The sequence below is a fragment of the Ambystoma mexicanum genome, chromosome 4q (assembly GCF_040938575.1).
Source record: "Ambystoma mexicanum isolate Mex_15411 chromosome 4q, UKY_AmexF1_1, whole genome shotgun sequence".
Taxonomy (NCBI): domain Eukaryota; kingdom Metazoa; phylum Chordata; class Amphibia; order Caudata; family Ambystomatidae; genus Ambystoma; species Ambystoma mexicanum.
The window spans coordinates 729,881,232-729,898,849 of NC_090928.1; positions in this window are offsets into that span (position 1 = coordinate 729,881,232).

The window sequence follows — 17,618 nt, forward strand, 5'->3', positions numbered from 1 at the left end:
GCGGCCCCGCATCAAGAGAACTTGGTGAGCATGCCACGCACAACAAGCAATGTGAAATTGTGAGGGAGGGGGGAGGAATTAAATACGGGAGGTGTTGCACAGGTGCGCAGCGAAGGTTTGACAATTTAGTGTTGGAAATGGAATGAATGGTAGCCGAACAAGTGCGAGGGCAGTCGGCTACGTTACGCGAAGGGGGGGCGGAGCACGAAAACATCACGTGCGGCCGCTCGTAGAAACTGATTGGCCTAGGTCGCGACTCCGTGCAAGGGTGGGTGTGTGTGGTTTCCTACGATTTGGCATTTATTGATCAATGAGTAGATGAGGATCCCTATTGTTCGAGCAAGACACTCGATAGGTAGATGACGTTTCCCTGTAGGCGGTAGCTAGTTAGTTGCCCAATACGGAAGATAATTGGCTGGTTAAGCCCTCCTGTCGAGGGGCGTATCACACGCGAGGCGACGCAGTGTGCGCAGTCCGATTATATTATTGATTTGATTACCTTGTTCCAGGAGTGACAGGAAGACAGCTGTAAGGTTAACGGGGGTAGATTGCAAGTGTATTTTGAACTTAAAGAATATATGAAGAACTTACCAGTAGCTCGAAGAGATCGGTGACGTCACCAGTAGGGCTTTCATAGGATATCGCGAGCACAAGGCATCTCCGTTTTGAGAGTGGTGGGGAAGAGAAGTGTGGTAAGGGAGTGGAAACGGAGATAAGCGGTAAATGAGTTGATCGGGGAAAGGCGAAACAGGGAACGTGGCTGCGCACGGAGAACGCCGGCCACGGCAAGTGTAGAAGGGGGAGGAGCACGTGAAAATAGGACGACTGTATAAGAACGTCATAAGGGGTACACAGCCGCAGGGGGCTACGTGCGCCTCGGCCGCAGGGGGCCGTAAGGGTGTTGTATAAAGAAAGAAAGACAGAAGAAAATATACAAATGTAACATACTATATTTTTTATAATTTTCCTTAGCGGACTATCGTAAATCCCCAAACTTACGGGGCCAGGTAACGATATAAGGTTGTATATTGTAAACTGCTAGTGAGATAAACTGCTACCAGATAGGGGAAGGGTAACAAGTGGAGCGCTACTATGTCATACGGGACAGGATCGAGAGGGTGGGGGAACACCCTCACTACCCCACTACAACACATATGCACAACACTGCCACCCCATAGGGAGAAACTGATTAAGTATAGCATAGAATGGACCCAGGGGACGGATAACAAAATGCTAACACCGTGGCCGCCTAATGGTAGCTTCGATCCATATGCCCAACATTCACTGTTAAACCATCTGCACAATACATATAAAGGGAAGAAGTTGGCAAACCACGTGGAGGTGTTTAACTTATGGAGGATGTTCCAAGGGTCCCGACCAGGACCAAATGGAATGTTCACTATGGGGGAAATACCGGAAGAAAAAGAGATTAAGGAGGAAGGAGAGGATGGGAAAAAGGGGAGTGAGGACCCAAAGAACACGGGGAACAGAGGAGAGGGAGGAGAAAAGAATAATACAACAGATGAAATAAAAAAGGAACCGAGCAACGATATACCCCTAGCAAAGGGAGTGAAAACAGAGGGAGGGGGGTTGTACCCTTTAAGAGAATTAGGAGAAATAGAAAGAGGACAGTTAAGGGCGGCTGTGGGATACTCGAACCCGGCATACAGCCCTCCACCATATGTGGCTCATAGGAAGATGCCAGCAGGGGAGGGGAGGACTGGAGAAGACCAGACTGTGGAAATAGGAAATGATGAGTGGGTAGCTGCACAGATATTATTAAAATTACGAGGTTCATTAACAGGAGAAGAGAAGGAGGTAGTAAAGAAAACAGACGAGGATAATGCCAGGGAGAGTGAAATGAGGGGGGAAGAGCTGTTAAGACAAAAGGAAGAGATTTTGGAGGAACGACCAGCAAAATTAAGGGATGAGCAGAATGAATTGATCAAGCAGCTCGAGAGGGAGGAGAGAGAGAGAGCGAGGAAAAGGAAAGAAGGTAAGAACGAATTGAAAAAAATAAGGGAACGAAATGAGGAGCAAAGGAGAGAAGATGAAAGGGTAAAAGCAGCAGCAGAAAGGGTATCAAGAGTAGTGCTGCGAGAAAAGAAAAGGGAAGAAGAAGAAAAAGAAAAAGAAATGGCAATGTGGAAGAGGAGGTTACTATCAGAAACAACTAAGAAATACGAAGAAGGGAGGGTGATAGAGAGTACAGTAGAAAGAGAAAGGGTGAAATGGGAAAGGAAGAAAGAGGATGAAAGAATATTGGAACAGATGAGAAGTGAAGTGATGGAGGAATTAAAAAGGAAAAGGGAGGAAAATAGTAGGGAGATGGAGGAGAGAAATGAAGGAGAAAGAGAAGATAGGAGAAGGGAGAGTGAAGCATGGGGGGATGTATATAGAAACACAGAAGTAGCAACAACATCAGCACAAAGGGGAGCGGTTGATAAAGGAGAAAAAGGAGAACTGGACCTAATAGACTTACAAACAGTAACGATCAAGGGGAAAAAGACCGAGTGGGGGGTGCCGTTTATGACTGACTTTTGTAGTGAGGAAGAAGAAGGAGTGGAGAAGGAAGGAAGAAGCAGTGAAAGGGAAAGCTTAGATAAACTATACATCACCCGTACCAACACAGACTCACCATGGATCAGTAGGAGAAAGGATGAGCTGGAGAGAAGTGAGGAGGGAGAGCAAGGAATAGCGGAAAGACAGACACATGAGGCCGCACCATCCCCATCCCCATCACGCCCTCCCCCATCGCACCCTACATGTTCAACCACCTCACGCTCGTTACGCAAAATAAAACTCGCGCCCTTCACAGACGAACTGACACCCTATGCATGTCGGCTTAGAGACCTCCCTAGTCGCAGGCAGGAAAGACGAATACACATGCCCACATTAAATACAGGAAATGATGGAAGAAGGGGAAAAGATGGAGAAGAAAGAGTTACGAGCAGGGGAAATATGGACGAAATTGAAGATGTAGAAGAAAGGGAAGAGGAGGAAGGGTGTGAGGACTCGATATTATGGAACACAAAGGGTGAAACGAGACATAACTTAATGCCACTTTTGGAGAGAGGAGGGGTTAGACCACAGTATGTCCCTTGGAAGCATACCGATAAAGAAAATATAAAATGCAGGCTCCCATCATTAAGTGGAGGTGCGGGTAAGTGGATATATGAAATGGGAAAACACACCGCAGGACAGAAACTGGCAGTAGGAGATGTAAAGGGCCTTTTAATATCAATATTAGGGGATAGAGCGGATGACATTTGGAAAAGAGCGGGATTCCATGGGGTAACAATAACAAACACATCGCATGATGGGGCACCATTCGCAAACTGCAGACATGCACTATGGCAGGCACTGAGGGTACAGTACCCAGACACATCAGACATAGGAGCAATTACCTCCCGCAAGATGCGTGAGAACGAAGATCCTGTTGATTATATCCAGGAAATCCAAGAGAAGTGGCGCATGGAAACTAGAGAACAATGGGATAAAACACCAGCAATATTTTACCATATACTGGTACAAGGGCTCCCAGAAGGAGTTCAGAAACAACTAAAGAAAGTAGTGGGAATGGAAGCAAAACCATGGCCAGAAATACAACTGACTATAGTGCATCATTGCAGGACATGGCAAGGAAAAATGAAACAAAAGGAAGAGGACAGGAAAACGGAAGAGGCTAAACTAGTACAGAAAAAGCTTACTAAATACACAATGGAAGGGGCACTAATAACTATGCCTACAACAATGACCCAAAGCCCCACACAAGTAGTGGCTGCACAAGATTCCTCCCAAATACCAACTTCACAGACTATAACACAACAGGCGCCGCCAATCCAACCATACACGACCAACATGGGAGGAGGACATACAATGGCAGGAGCTGGGTATTATAATTATAACAGGGGGAGAGGAGGAATTATGAGAGGGAGAGGATACGGATATAACACCCAACAGCAGGTGGGAGGACTTAGAAATTCCTACCCCACAGGGCAACCAGTATGCCAGGACAACACAGGGAGCTTTCCATGGCAGAGTAGGGAACCACCGGTGTGTTGGAGTTGTGGACTATTAGGGCACATGTCACGCACGTGTAGAGTTAGACCAGGAACACCATCATGGAGTGAACAGGGACAACCAAGGCCCTCACAGGAACAGCAGGGCCTACAACAACAGCAGACGTTGCAACAGGGAAATGAACAACAACAACAATTAATACAACAGCAGCCTCAAACATATTCACTGCCACAACAACAGGTAGCGATGACACAACAACCCCAAGCACAACAAACACAACTGGGTAGGGTGACGGTTTTGGGACACAACCCTTACACCGGAAATGGCCAGTCGTTGTACCCTCAATAGGACAGCCCACAGACGGCCTTGGTGTGTCCCATCCTGTCAGTAACACCTAATAGTGCGGAGGAACCACGCATAGAGGTAACGATAGGTGACAAAAAATTATCATTCCTTGTTGACACCGGGGCGACCCGGTCTTGCATAAGGGAAGGTATATTTAAGATGTCAGGCGAAGCCATGAACACCCAAGGATTCTCTGGGGCTAGAGGGTTGGTTCCCTTAACTGATAACATTCCCTTATCTATTGGAGATTATGATCTGTCAGTTCCACTTCTATATTATAGTGCCTCACCAGTAAATATACTGGGGAGAGACATAATGAACAGGTTGAATATGACGATCTCCTTTACTGAGGACGGCATAATTTGCTCTACTCCAGGGATTAACATGCTCACAGCACGACAGATTATGCAAGCATACTGCGGACAGACAGCGATTAGGGCGGAGCCAGTAGATGGCGAACTATTCCAGTATGGAACAGATATGGCAATTGCATGGATGCCAGGGATAGAAGGGAAAATATGGAGGAGGCCAGCAGCCTATCTGTTCAGGCCAGAAACACCTGTTAATGAACCAGAAGGAAAGATGGTTCTAATGGACATTGAGAGCATTATTGCAACAGCTGATTACATTGCTATACATGCCCAAGACAGAGAAGGAAGAGCATGGAGGGCCGTGATAGCATTAGCAGAAGGATGTAGGCTCACCTAGGTCTCAGATGAGGAGCTGTTCTCAGATGAAAAGGAGGAAGGTGAAATGGTGTTTATGATGAGTGTGGAAATATGGCTAAGAGTGGCTTACAAACAAGTAGCACAAAAAATTGCAATGGCACTTGAGGCACCCGCATGCACCCCAGTCCCCTTCTTTAAGGAGGATATGTCAAAGGTACCCAAATCATTGTGGACTACTAGCCCCTATGACGTGGGATGCATAAAAAGTATAGGGGGAGTAAGGATAAAATTGAAAAAAGGTGCAATACTCCCCAGAGTAAAACAGTACCCACTATCAAAAGAGGCAGATGAGGGCATATATGAAACCATAACGGCCCTTATAAATAATGGCATATTGGTCCCCTCAGAATCACCATGTAACACGGCTGTGTACCCAGTGCGCAAGGCTAAAGGGGGGTCTTGGCGCTTCATACAGGATCTCAGGCCCTTGAACAACATAGTAGAAGCAGAATATCCCGTAGCAGCAAACCCGGCCACAATATTGTGTCGCATTCCAGCAGAAGCATCACGATTTACAGTGATCGACCTTAAAAATGCTTTTTTCTCTATACCATTACACCCAGACTCACAAGATCTGACAAGCTTCACTTACAGAAACACAAAGTGGAAGCACACCAGATTGCCACAAGGGTATTGCGAATTACCCTCAATTTTCAATAGAGTAATACAGATGGATTTGGGTAACATTGAAGTGGAAAGCACAGTGTTGCAGTATAAGGATGACATAATAATTTGCAGTACAAACGAAAGAACATGCAGAGAGGTCTCCTTAAAGATGTTGACAATATTGGCTGAAAAAGGTTACAAGGTAGACATGGAAAAGATACAGTACTGTCAAGAACAGGTACTTTACATTGGTCAACTTATATCCCAATATGGAAGAAAGATTGCACCACAAAGAGCACAGGCCATTTCAAACACTCCAATGCCACAAACTGTGAGGGAACTGCAGCAGTTCCTGGGGCTGTGCAACTACTGTAGAGCATGGGTATTTGATTACAGTTCGTACATAGGACCCCTGCTTGAGGCGTTAAGGGAAGCTAATAAAGGGGAGAAAAAGCTGGGGTGGACGATGGAAATGAAAGAGGCTTTTGATGAATTGAAAGATGCAATATCAACTGCTCCAGTACTGGCATCCCCAGACTATGAGCGACAATTTTTTATATTTTCACATTGCGACTCAGCAGTAATGAAAGCAGTGTTGGCTCAAAAAACAAGCATGGGCTACAAACCAGTAGCATTTTACAGCGGCCACTTAGATCCTGTGATGTTAGGTCACTTCCCTTGCAAGGTCTCGTCGCAGCTGCTTTTGCGGTGGAAAAAGCATCAGCAATCACCATGGGGTGCCCAACTACACTGTTTGTGGAACATGCACTATTTGCGATATTGAATAAACCTAAATCCACCCTAACCACGCAAAGAGCATCAGGTTATGAGATCATTTTATCCAGAGCTGAACTATCAATTGTTAGATGTACCACGGTCAACCCTGCAAGGTTCCTAGCAGAAGTAATTGAGGAGGGAGATTATGCCCATGACTGTACGCAAATAACTGAAATGTACTCATGTACTAGAAAGGTTGAAGAAAACGCACTAGAGGGAGGTGAGCTCTTGTTTATTGATGGGTCATCAACTATCGATCAAAGGGATGGTATAAGGAGGACTGGGGCAGCAGTGGTAAAAATGATGGAGGTACCGGTGTGTGTGGCAATGAAATGTGTACAATTACCACAGCATTACTCCACTCAAGCAGTGGAATTAGTTGCACTGATCTTGGCGTTGAAGGAAAGCTTTGACAAACGGGTGACCATATACTCCGACAGCGCATATGTTACATCCACTGTCCACTCAGGGCTGTCGAAATGGAGAAGAAGAGGGTTTAGGAGAGCTGATGGCACTCCAGTGCAACATGCCCTCTTATTGGCTGAACTAATTGAAGTAATAAATGACCCCCAAGAAGTAGCTTTAGCAAAATGCACCGCACACACCAATGGTGAAGACCACGTCTCGAAGGGGAATGCAGCAGCAGACGCACATGCGAAGTATGCTGCATACTTTGGTGAGATATGGAACCCCCCAGAGTCACAGAGAGGGAGAGGAAGGGGAATGGCTAAGGAGATGTTGATAAGAGAAGGGTACACCCATCTCCCAGCCACACAGATTATGGAGCTACAAGCGGCTGCACCAATGGCTGAAAAAGAAATATGGGTAAAAAGAGGATGCACAATGTCACCAACCGACGCACTATGGCGCCAGGGTGGCACTGGAAAGGTTGTAATACCATTGGCACTTTTGAACACCGCCCTGAGCCAACTACATCATCCAGCCCACACAGGCAAGGAAGTAATTGCAGCACGAATTAGGGAAGACTGGTTCTGCCCCGAGTTAAATTCTCATGTGTCAAATTTTATCAGTAATTGTCTCACATGTCAACAGTTTACGGCCGGCCATACTCTAAAGGTGATAAGAGGTACTATACCCCGGCCAGAGGGACCTTTCCGGCATCTCCATATTGACTATGTTGATATGATCAACATATGTCAAGGAAATAGGTATATGATTGTAATAGTATGCCCATTCTCTAGGTGGATTGAGGCAGGGCCCTGTTCACACCCAGATGCATTTAGAGCAGCTAAATTCCTAGTGAGGGAGGTCTTCCCCAGGTGGGGAGTGTGCGAGGTGTTAAGGTCAGACAATGGCCCACATTTCGCAAACGAAATGTTCCAGCACATCACATCCTTGCTGAACATCAAGCATAAATTTGCATGTGCATACCACCCACAGGCCAACGGTGTATGTGAACGCCTGAATGGCCTATTAAAGGAGGCAATTGCAAAGATACAGCAAACAACAAAGAAGAGTTGGTTATATTGCCTTCCATTAGCCCTATTTGAGCTAAGGAATAGACCAGGGTCCGACCACCACCTCACCGCTCACGAGGTGGTTACCGGACGTCAAATGCACCTTCCCCTAACACCAACGTCAAGAGCATTTACCGACCACGAGAGTACAGCGAGTGTTCTTGGTGATGAAATGTACCAATATGTGTCTTCTTTGATTACTAGTGTAGTGTTTGTGTCTCAACAGCTCGAGCGCACACGGGGCGGGTCTAACAGCAATCAACAAGAAGACGCGGATAAGGAATTGGAAAAGGAAAGACTGTGTAAAATTGCTAAAGGTGACCACGTACTACTTCGCAATTTCAACAGGAAGTGGAATAGTCCACGATTTACTGGCCCCCATCTGGTAGAGGAGGTATCAATGAGAGCAGTAAAGCTACAGGACAAGCGTGCCTGGAACCACCTACACGATGTAAAGATCTATAAACTCCAGACCCGCCCCAGCGCCACCGACAGGTCCATTGGGAGAACAGCAACAACATCACCAACGGAGGAAGAAAGTTCTACCACAGCCAACGGCCCAAGTGTTCCCATACCATGTCACTCCCCAGACTCCCCAGAGACAATAACTGAAGAAGAAAGGGGTGATCCCCATACTGCCCACCCCATGGTCACACGCTCAAAGAGTAAAGATACTTCCACCAGTTGAGCCCAAACCCCCTGCCCACTGACCCCTACCCCCACTGCAGTAATAACTGAACTGAAGGACATTATCTTGCATACGTACACATGTAAACACGTGAATGCTCTCTTTTCTTTTCTCTCGCACATGCAGGAACTGCGTATTATTGTACTGCTAAGAAAATAGATAACTAACAAATTCACTGCCCAGGAGTATATGGTACCCTCAGACGATAACTACCCAGAAGAATTGTCACACCAATTTTTATATGAAATAAAAAGGCCAACGTACCTGAAAAGGAGAAGGGTACGTGTCTACTACACAGCATTCCTCTTGGCCATATAATACTCAATGCCCCACCTCCACCCATACTTGCCTGTCCTAAGAAATAGATCGCTTAGATTAGCGTGGGAACAGATCTTCGCCTGGGCACTGAATGACTATTTGATAGGGAGAGCTTAAAAAACAACAACTAACATTTAATAACCAGCATATTGAGAATTTTCAGGCGGGCAACTCTAACGTCTCAAGAATACGCTGCCGGACTGCAGCAAGGTAAGAGCAAAATGCCGGTGAAATTAGCATGTGTAATAAAAATAATAGGGATTTTGATGATCACCGGGTTCTTGGCTGCCTCTGTATGGCAGTACAGCTATGCTATCAATATTATTGCTGTACCCAAACCTAATCCACCCCCATCCCCAGCTGCAACAGGTGTTACGTCAGGTGATACTAGTAAAATTGCACACAAGCAAAATAGAGTTCAACGCAGCACATACTCAGATAATAAAGGTATTGACAATTATATACAAGATTCAGCACACGTTTCAAACAACATATGGTACCAACACATGACCCGCATTGGTAAGCAGACAACAGAAGACAGCTGCTACGTTTGCTCTTTAATACCATACGCCATGAGCGCTTCTCGAACATTTGTTGCCACAGAAATAGATGAAAAGACAGCACGATGCATAATATACTTGGCACTGTTCCAAACGAAAGGAAGATTTCAAGGGACAGTGGTGCATATGGTGTGGAAAACACGAGACTCATACCCATACGAAAACAACTTCCTCAAGACTTATTTGAGTTACCACAAGAGCAGTTTACATGCTGAAGCATTCAGATACATAACAAGTGGTCCTGCAAAAGGGGAAACAAAGAAAGTAACACTGCAGTATTTACCATGTGATTGGTACGCCACTGAAGTTCCTGGTAAACCAGGATGCTGGGAGAGGCCACTGGTGACGATAACGGGGAAGGTGTACTTGGACAACAAATGGGAGATAGGAGTGATTGGCAGCAACATGGTAACAAAAGAAACTATTTCAACTATCAATGCACACAACCACAGATGTTGGACGACTTGGATCAAGTACGTGCCCATGCTCACGTGGATAGAAACGGATGAAGACCCAATAACAATACTGCCGCTGACTGCGCCTAAGGTATGCTACCAACATAAAGGAGAGGTGGACGTAGGATACAACACCAACTGTGCAAGCGTGATGGAGTTACCTGAGGGGGGAGCAGGGACAGCAGTGATAATGGACCATTACTGGGCCTGTGGAGAAAAGGCATACCACACACTGCCCCCTCTGTGGAATGGTGTATGCACGATGGTGCACGTCAATGTACCATCACTAGTGGTACCCCAGAAGCATGTGAATGTGGCGAACCTTCCCAAAATGGATGAAGGGGACAAGAGAAAGAAGAGATCTGCACCACCTCAGGAGGAGCCAGGGAACAGGACCAACGGCAATAATACTGTCCTAAATAGAAGGAAAAGACAAGGAGAACCTCTGACAGGAAATTACCTATGGGGAAGGTCGGAAACGGCACTCACTTCAATTCCGCCAGAACACAGACTATTCAGCAGAGCAGCAATGTTCTTCTCCTCAATAATCCATCCGGGACTGCAGGCTTACGCAAACGCAAAATGGCTCCAGATAACTAGATGGGAACTAATGATGACCATGAATTCTACAGTAAATGGATTCAACGCAATAAAAGAGGAGCTGCGAGCTATAAGGATGGTAGCACTTCAGAACAGATATGTATTGGACCTCCTCACAGCCATGGAAGGAGGAGTCTGCGCAAAGATAGGACAATCATGCTGCACGTTCATTCCTGCCAACGATGCTGACAACGGTACACTGACAGAAGCAGTTTCACAATTGGCCCAGATGCACTCCAAAATGATGGATGAAAGTAAAGGTGTGAAAAAGGATGAGAGCTGGTTTTCGCTATTATGGTCATGGATGCCATCTTGGCTGTCAGATGGACTGAAAATTATAGTTGGTTGTACTATTTTGGCTGGAGCTACACTGATCATAATAAGATTTTGGAAGGCCCGGAAGGCACGCACCACTGACGAGTTGCTTGAAATGGTCGGTATGCACCCCTTGATGCCAGCAGATGACGGCCAACACACAGGCATAATAATACAAGAGAGAGAGAAATTGCGCAACCAGATCATCACCAACCACCTGGACCCACCATCGGTGAAGATCGAGAACCCAAGAAACCCCAGGAGTTCCATAGGGAAATGGGTATACTGTACTCCTGGAGGAACCTGTGAATATATGTATTGGTCATTTGAAGATCATGTTAACCACTATGGACATTTAGGAGGAATAACTAAGATATGGAGGGTAAGAGGAGATAACGAAAAGGATATGTTTGTGGTCGACAAGTCGACCAGAGGGGGGACTGAAGTGGAAGAATGGAAAAACAGGCTCCCGTCCTTCCCCTCTCGCGCCTGGCCTAAAGGATCACGGCCCAGGCACCCGCCACGAGAAGAGTTTGCCCATCTACCAGACGACCAAATACCCTGGTACAGGAACATACGGATGTGTCCATCTGCCTGCCCAGCAGCCCGCCCTGCCCCTGCCGACACCTGCGGCACGGATCAACTAGACTAAAACCTACACGTCGTTAGAGATGCCATGACGACCTAGCCAACGGTCAGCACACCTGTGCAAATATACACACTGGACACTCCCGCACCAATCTACATGAAGAATTTACTCAGTGCTATGACGTAGGCGACAGACATACTCACGGACGTGCACCTTTATTATTTTCCACATAGGCTCTCAAAATGCAGAAATGCAAGACGCATCATGAACTCATCTAAAGAGCTTGCTTACGCTTCTCCTAAAACCAGGTGCCATAATGAGAAATATAACGAAGACACGATACTGGTCATAAGACAATATGATACTATAACCTAAAGCACCTGTGCACCAAACGGTTCCACCTATACACCAGGCCTAAGTAGGCCGCAAGCAAGAGCTCCCATGGACGTTAAAAGAACAAGAGTCAGGTTGCTGATCCTGCAGAATGAGCCTGGCGAAAGCAGACAGCCAAGGTCGCAATGTTGCAAACCCACATTCCGAAAGCAGACCATCAAGGGCACGATGTTGCAACCTCGCACGCCGCGCACCAACGTTAAAATCACACCTGCAAATTAAACCAGGCACACAGTGGAAAAACAATATTAATTGTGCAGAATTCTGCCTCAAACACGGTCCCACCTCACGTGACCAAGCCGAACCTGACAGGATGCCAAGCCCAGGAGGAAGAAGGCGTCTGGATCCCTCGTTACAAGACACAGGCAGATACACTTAAAAGGCTCAATGGACATCTGCGACAGTGGGAGTAGTCGGCCTTCCAGCTCATGAATAAGTCCTCACATTGTCTGCACGCACTCATAGTGAAACATTGTTGCAAATGACAGGTACACCGAGAGCTGGGAACAGCGATGGTCCCAGGCTGGGAAGCTCGCGGGCGCACCAATCAGAACATGGGGCTCTTATCACTGACGCCATTAACATTAACCAATCATCAGGGGTCTTCATGTAACAATTCTCATGTATCTAATTGTAGGGACAACCCAGATATATCACCTGACTAACCCTTGTCCACTAATATTGTTCTCTATACGTATGCTATACTAACCCTACCACTCGAGCAACCAATTAAAAGTGGCGATAGGTTTTTTGCTAACTTTCCAAGGTGACGCAAGTAGCGCGTCATACTAAGGTAAAAAGGGCCTGCGAGCCCCACGATTGTGTGTGTGTCAGGACTGACGCGTACGATCCTTGACCCATCCCTGCCGTTTTTGTCTAATAAACAGCAGAGTCACCTTGCTTCTTGCGTGTGTCTCATACTCTATCTCTTCTGGGATATACGGGAGGAGTTGGGGCCTCCCTGCCCGGAGGTCTGCGGACGGCCCGGCCGACCCCGGCAGAATTTCCCCCCCGACAGGGTGACGTTGAGTCATCTGGTCACCCACCACAGAACTCGTTTTCAGATATCCGCCATCTCCACCCTCCCCACCCTCATAGCGATGAGTGATCAGGACTTTTCCCAGCAGGGCCACTTAACCCTGTTGTGAAAGCAGATCACCCAGGTTGAAGATTTCATCCTGCACGTTTCGCCCATGCTCAGGGCTAGAGGGGGTTATGGCAGAGGCTTAAGATATATATCACTGCGAACTTGCTTAATGGCAAATGGTTTAATGAACGTTGAGAGTGGAACAAACCTACTACATTTCGAAACACACAAGTCCTGCCGCACCAAGAATCATTTGAGGCCTGACAAATGCAAATGTCAAACATATGCCTTTCCTGCGTGAAAGGACGGTGCACCTGTGGCATGCACGCACACTTCAGTACCATTCAGCACATTATAGAAATCAAGCCGCTTCTGGCATGGTGCAGACTTCCCAGCCCCGTGTTTTGCTGAGTTGTCTATTTGTGCTGTGCCTGAAGGAATAATAATCTCTTGCTGCATCCCTTTCAGAGAAAAGATTCGATTTCTGCCGATTCCTCGGGGCAAACTCTGAAAGCAAGCAGCTACATCTCACTGTATGCGCGCCTGCAATGGCGGAGCCCAGAACACACATGAAGAAGAGGGCGATTCCCCTTTCCATCAGAGAGAATAGCCATGTATTTGGTTGCCAAAGGATAGAATACATTGTAATTCCCAAATCACACTTTAATTGGACATTTGGACGTGTTCCCTTGCATTCTTTTATTTTATAAAACATGCTGAAGAAATGTTCTTTATATAAGACTCGGGAAGCTCCAACTGTTTCTAATACATTTTAGAATTCCTTGCATTCCTTTCGACCAATCCCTTTAGTGAGGAGTGGTGTCAGTCTTTTCTTTCCCTCAAGCTGTTAGGATTGGATCTGTGAACAGAAAGAACAGAAGCTTGTTGTAGTATAATTCTGCGTGTAACAAACAAGTGAATTGTTAGAACAAGAAATAAATAAAGAAATATCCACTGTTCTGCCTGTTAGAAAACAAGCATCTGAAAAGCCAACCATTTTCACTTTTGTGTAGGCAGCGGATAGGCATTGGCCAGGCACTGCCGTATTGGTTGTAACCTGGTGATGAGATGACACCACCTGGAAAATGGTGCTAGCATGTGGGCATAGTGGTGCCTGGCAGATGTCTAGCCAGTGCCATTACACAAGCCAAAAGTGTTGGCATTGTCGATACTTCTTTTTGAAGGTACTTCGGCACAAGGAACAGATTCGCAGACACACATACTGCATATAAGGTTGCCTCGGGAAGATAACTCAGGGGCAACGTGCTCGCATTGGAAGCAAGATGATGTGGAGCGGCAGAGGTTCGATCCTGGGTCCGTGCTTAGAAATCTCTGCGTATTAAGCGTATTATAAATAAACAATTACAATTTGCTTGACAAGACCAGTGTCCAGTACATGAATTATGCTGATGACATAAAAGTTATGTTGAAAATGTCTTGCTCGTATAATGAAAATGTATTGAGGATCAATGGTGTCTTCAATATTATACACAACTGGATGGCCCATAATGGCCTTGCTGTGAATGAGTCCAAGACGGAGCTATTGCTGGTCGGTTCGCAACCCCGACTGAATCGTCTCTATGTGGAATGCAACAAATGTAATATCGCTGGCTGTGAGATTGAGGTTGCCTCTAAAGTCAAAACCCTGGGGGTTTATCTTGACTCATCTCTATCCATGAAAGATCACGTCAATTATGTAGTATCCTCGTCTGCTTACTATCTTAGACTTTTAAGCAAGATCCACCCATGTATCTCTGCCTTAAACTGTGCAACACTGGTTAAGGCCATAATTTGGGGCAAGACTAGTCTACTGTGGCAGCCTTTTGGCAGATATTGCACAATGTCACCTCTCTAAACTACAAATGATCCATCATGCAGGCAGTGTAGTAGCAGGTCTTAATATGAGGGATCACGTCACTGCAGCAAGGCAAGCATTACATTGGCTCCCGGTTCAGGAATGCACCCAATTTAGGCTACTTTCTATAGTTTCTAATTGTCTGTTTGGCAAGTCTCCCCCATATCTGAAACAAAGAGTGAATATGTATCAGAACGGCGGGTACTTAGATCAAACAATTGCAACTTGCTACTGATACCGCATGTCAACCTGGAGCGAGCAAGAAAATGCTCTTTTGACTTTCTTGCCGTTAAATTGTGGAATGCCCTCCCTCTTTTTTAGAGACCACTCTTGGTGGGTTTATGAAAAAATTCCAAACCTTTTTTTATGCATAGCCTTTAGTGATTGGTGCTACTTCTGCTGCTATTGCTCGCACCTTTGCGGTCGTACTGTTTTTAATCCTTCCTTGAATTTATGTGATTGCATTCATGTGTCTTCTCTCTCTTGCTTTATCTAGTCTTACCTGCCTTTAGGGTTTTAAATGGTGTTTGTTTCTCTGTGTATGTCCTGCCATGTCTGTATTTGTTAATTAGTGCCCGTTTACCTAAAGGCTTAATGCACTTTACACATATAAACATAAATAAATAAAATAAATACATACAGATTAAGTGGTTTAAGGCCCACTTGGTTAAAACATTTAAATTATATCAGTAGGGCTTTACAGTTGCAAATAAGACTGTAGTATCGTATATGCAAGCATTGCAGAAGGTGAGGTATGGCATAGAGAACGTGTAGGGAGAATGTGGAATCGGGAAGGTTGAGAGTTGTGTTATGAGCAGTTGGAAGGAGGAAGTGTAGCTGACCGGTGGGGCATGAATTGATCCGCAAATATATGTAATAACATATATTACAACTACAATCTACGTGTTGGAGAATCTTTCAAAAACATTAAAGTTTCAGAAGACTGCAGGGAAATAACATTGGAAGCCCTGTACAGCGCAACATTTGGTGAGATGGTGAGACCGCCTGATACAGCAAGGTCAAAGAGACCCTATGAGGAAGTATTTTGGGCAGGGAGGGGCAGGCAGTGGAATGGAATGGCCGTAATGGTTAGTTTGGCAACGGGCAGTTAATTGGTGGGTGGACCACAGAACAACACCAACATCTGTGCCTCACTTTTCACATTCCATCTCCTCCCAATACAAAGTTTCCACTCATTGGTGGCACTCAAGCATCACCTAATTGCCAAAACTAAAACAAACTAAAAACTAAAAAGGCTTCTGCAGAATCATCTGCACTTCTCCCAAACTGCAACTACGTTCCCACACAGCCTTTTTTCCCCCCAACAATGTTTACCCCAGAATCAAGGCCGCATTCCTGGGTGGAAAATTGAAGATATGCATAGAACATCTGGCATTTTTGATGAGTGCTATAAGGGCTTACCGGGTGAACTTTCTAAGAAGTAGTCAAGTCAGAAAATACACTAAAAATACAGGCATTATACGAATACCACTTGCTTCAGCACCCACCACATCAAAGACATGTGGGTATTTACTGTTTGCAGTATTTCAAGGGAATGCCCCTGAAGGTAAAAGCACCTGATTACAAGGTGGAACACCGACTTGCAATAACTCCGGCCAAAATGTGGGGTGGGTGGGGTTGTAAGTACTGTCCTGAAATGTTTTCCAGAAGAAAAACATGTGCTTTGGGACCGTACACGGGGATGTAAAGGGCAGTGTCTTTGCCCACTTTCTCTCTCTCTTTATAATGTAATGCGGAAAAGGGTCATGAATGGCGCTTTGCTGCATTGTTACAAATTGTGCAAGAATGGTAGGAACTGCTTCTGTACATAAACCACTTCTGGAAAAGGTTAAAACATATGTTTTGCATGCTGGATACCACGCCACAATGGTGGTAATTCTGTAATGAGATGTTGTCTCTAAGGTTACCGCCTGTGGTAACAATATTTTTCCACTAGCGGTAACCCGTCAAGAGGTCATAAGCTGCTGACACATGTGGGGATAAGAAAGATTTGGGCCTGAGTGTCTATGCAAAGAAGGAAAGGATCAACTGCGCCACGCTGCATATCCTCAAGTCGTATCACTCCTTGCTCCCGTCACGCACTCGATGTTTGTTTTAACTGGGTGTGTTGTCTAAATTCTACCATGATCAAATGAAATGCTTTTGAACAGCAATTAGGATTCATGGCCAGCAGCATACCACAAGTAGTATTTCTAGTAGGTCTTAATCCCTTCCTCTCCTCATACATGTTTACATTTGTTTCGCTATATTTTTCGGGTTTAGTGCTAGATTTTTCGGTTTAGTTTATGTAGCTTGTGTAGTGCCCATGCTGCCTAAAACACGGATTATATCACACGGGTAGAATGTCGACCTCAAGAGAAATATTTCGCCATCAGGGTATGTAAATAGAGTGGAACATGTGGCTCTTTAATCTTCATCTGAACTTTAGGGGGCCTTGTTCCAGGCATAGGTGAATCAGTGGGGAGTTCAAAGAGACGAGATTGTCCCCCAAGGTAAGGCATCTTGCCAGCAGATAGAAGGTAGCAGTTTGCAGTGCAAGCCTTTGTGGGGGAGGCTTTTAGTTCAGATGCTGCACCGCTGGGAGTCACAGTGGCTACTTCATTGAAGGAGAGATGTGACCAGATCACTCTAGGCTGACAATAGGGTGGTCTGTATGGCTCTGAACTCTTCAGAACTTGAGAACGGATTTAACTAGAAAAGTGAAACAGAGTATAGCAGCAGTAGAGTTCGGCCTTCAAAAATGCTAGGACCAGCAGAATCTTGTCAGGAAGTTGTTGGAG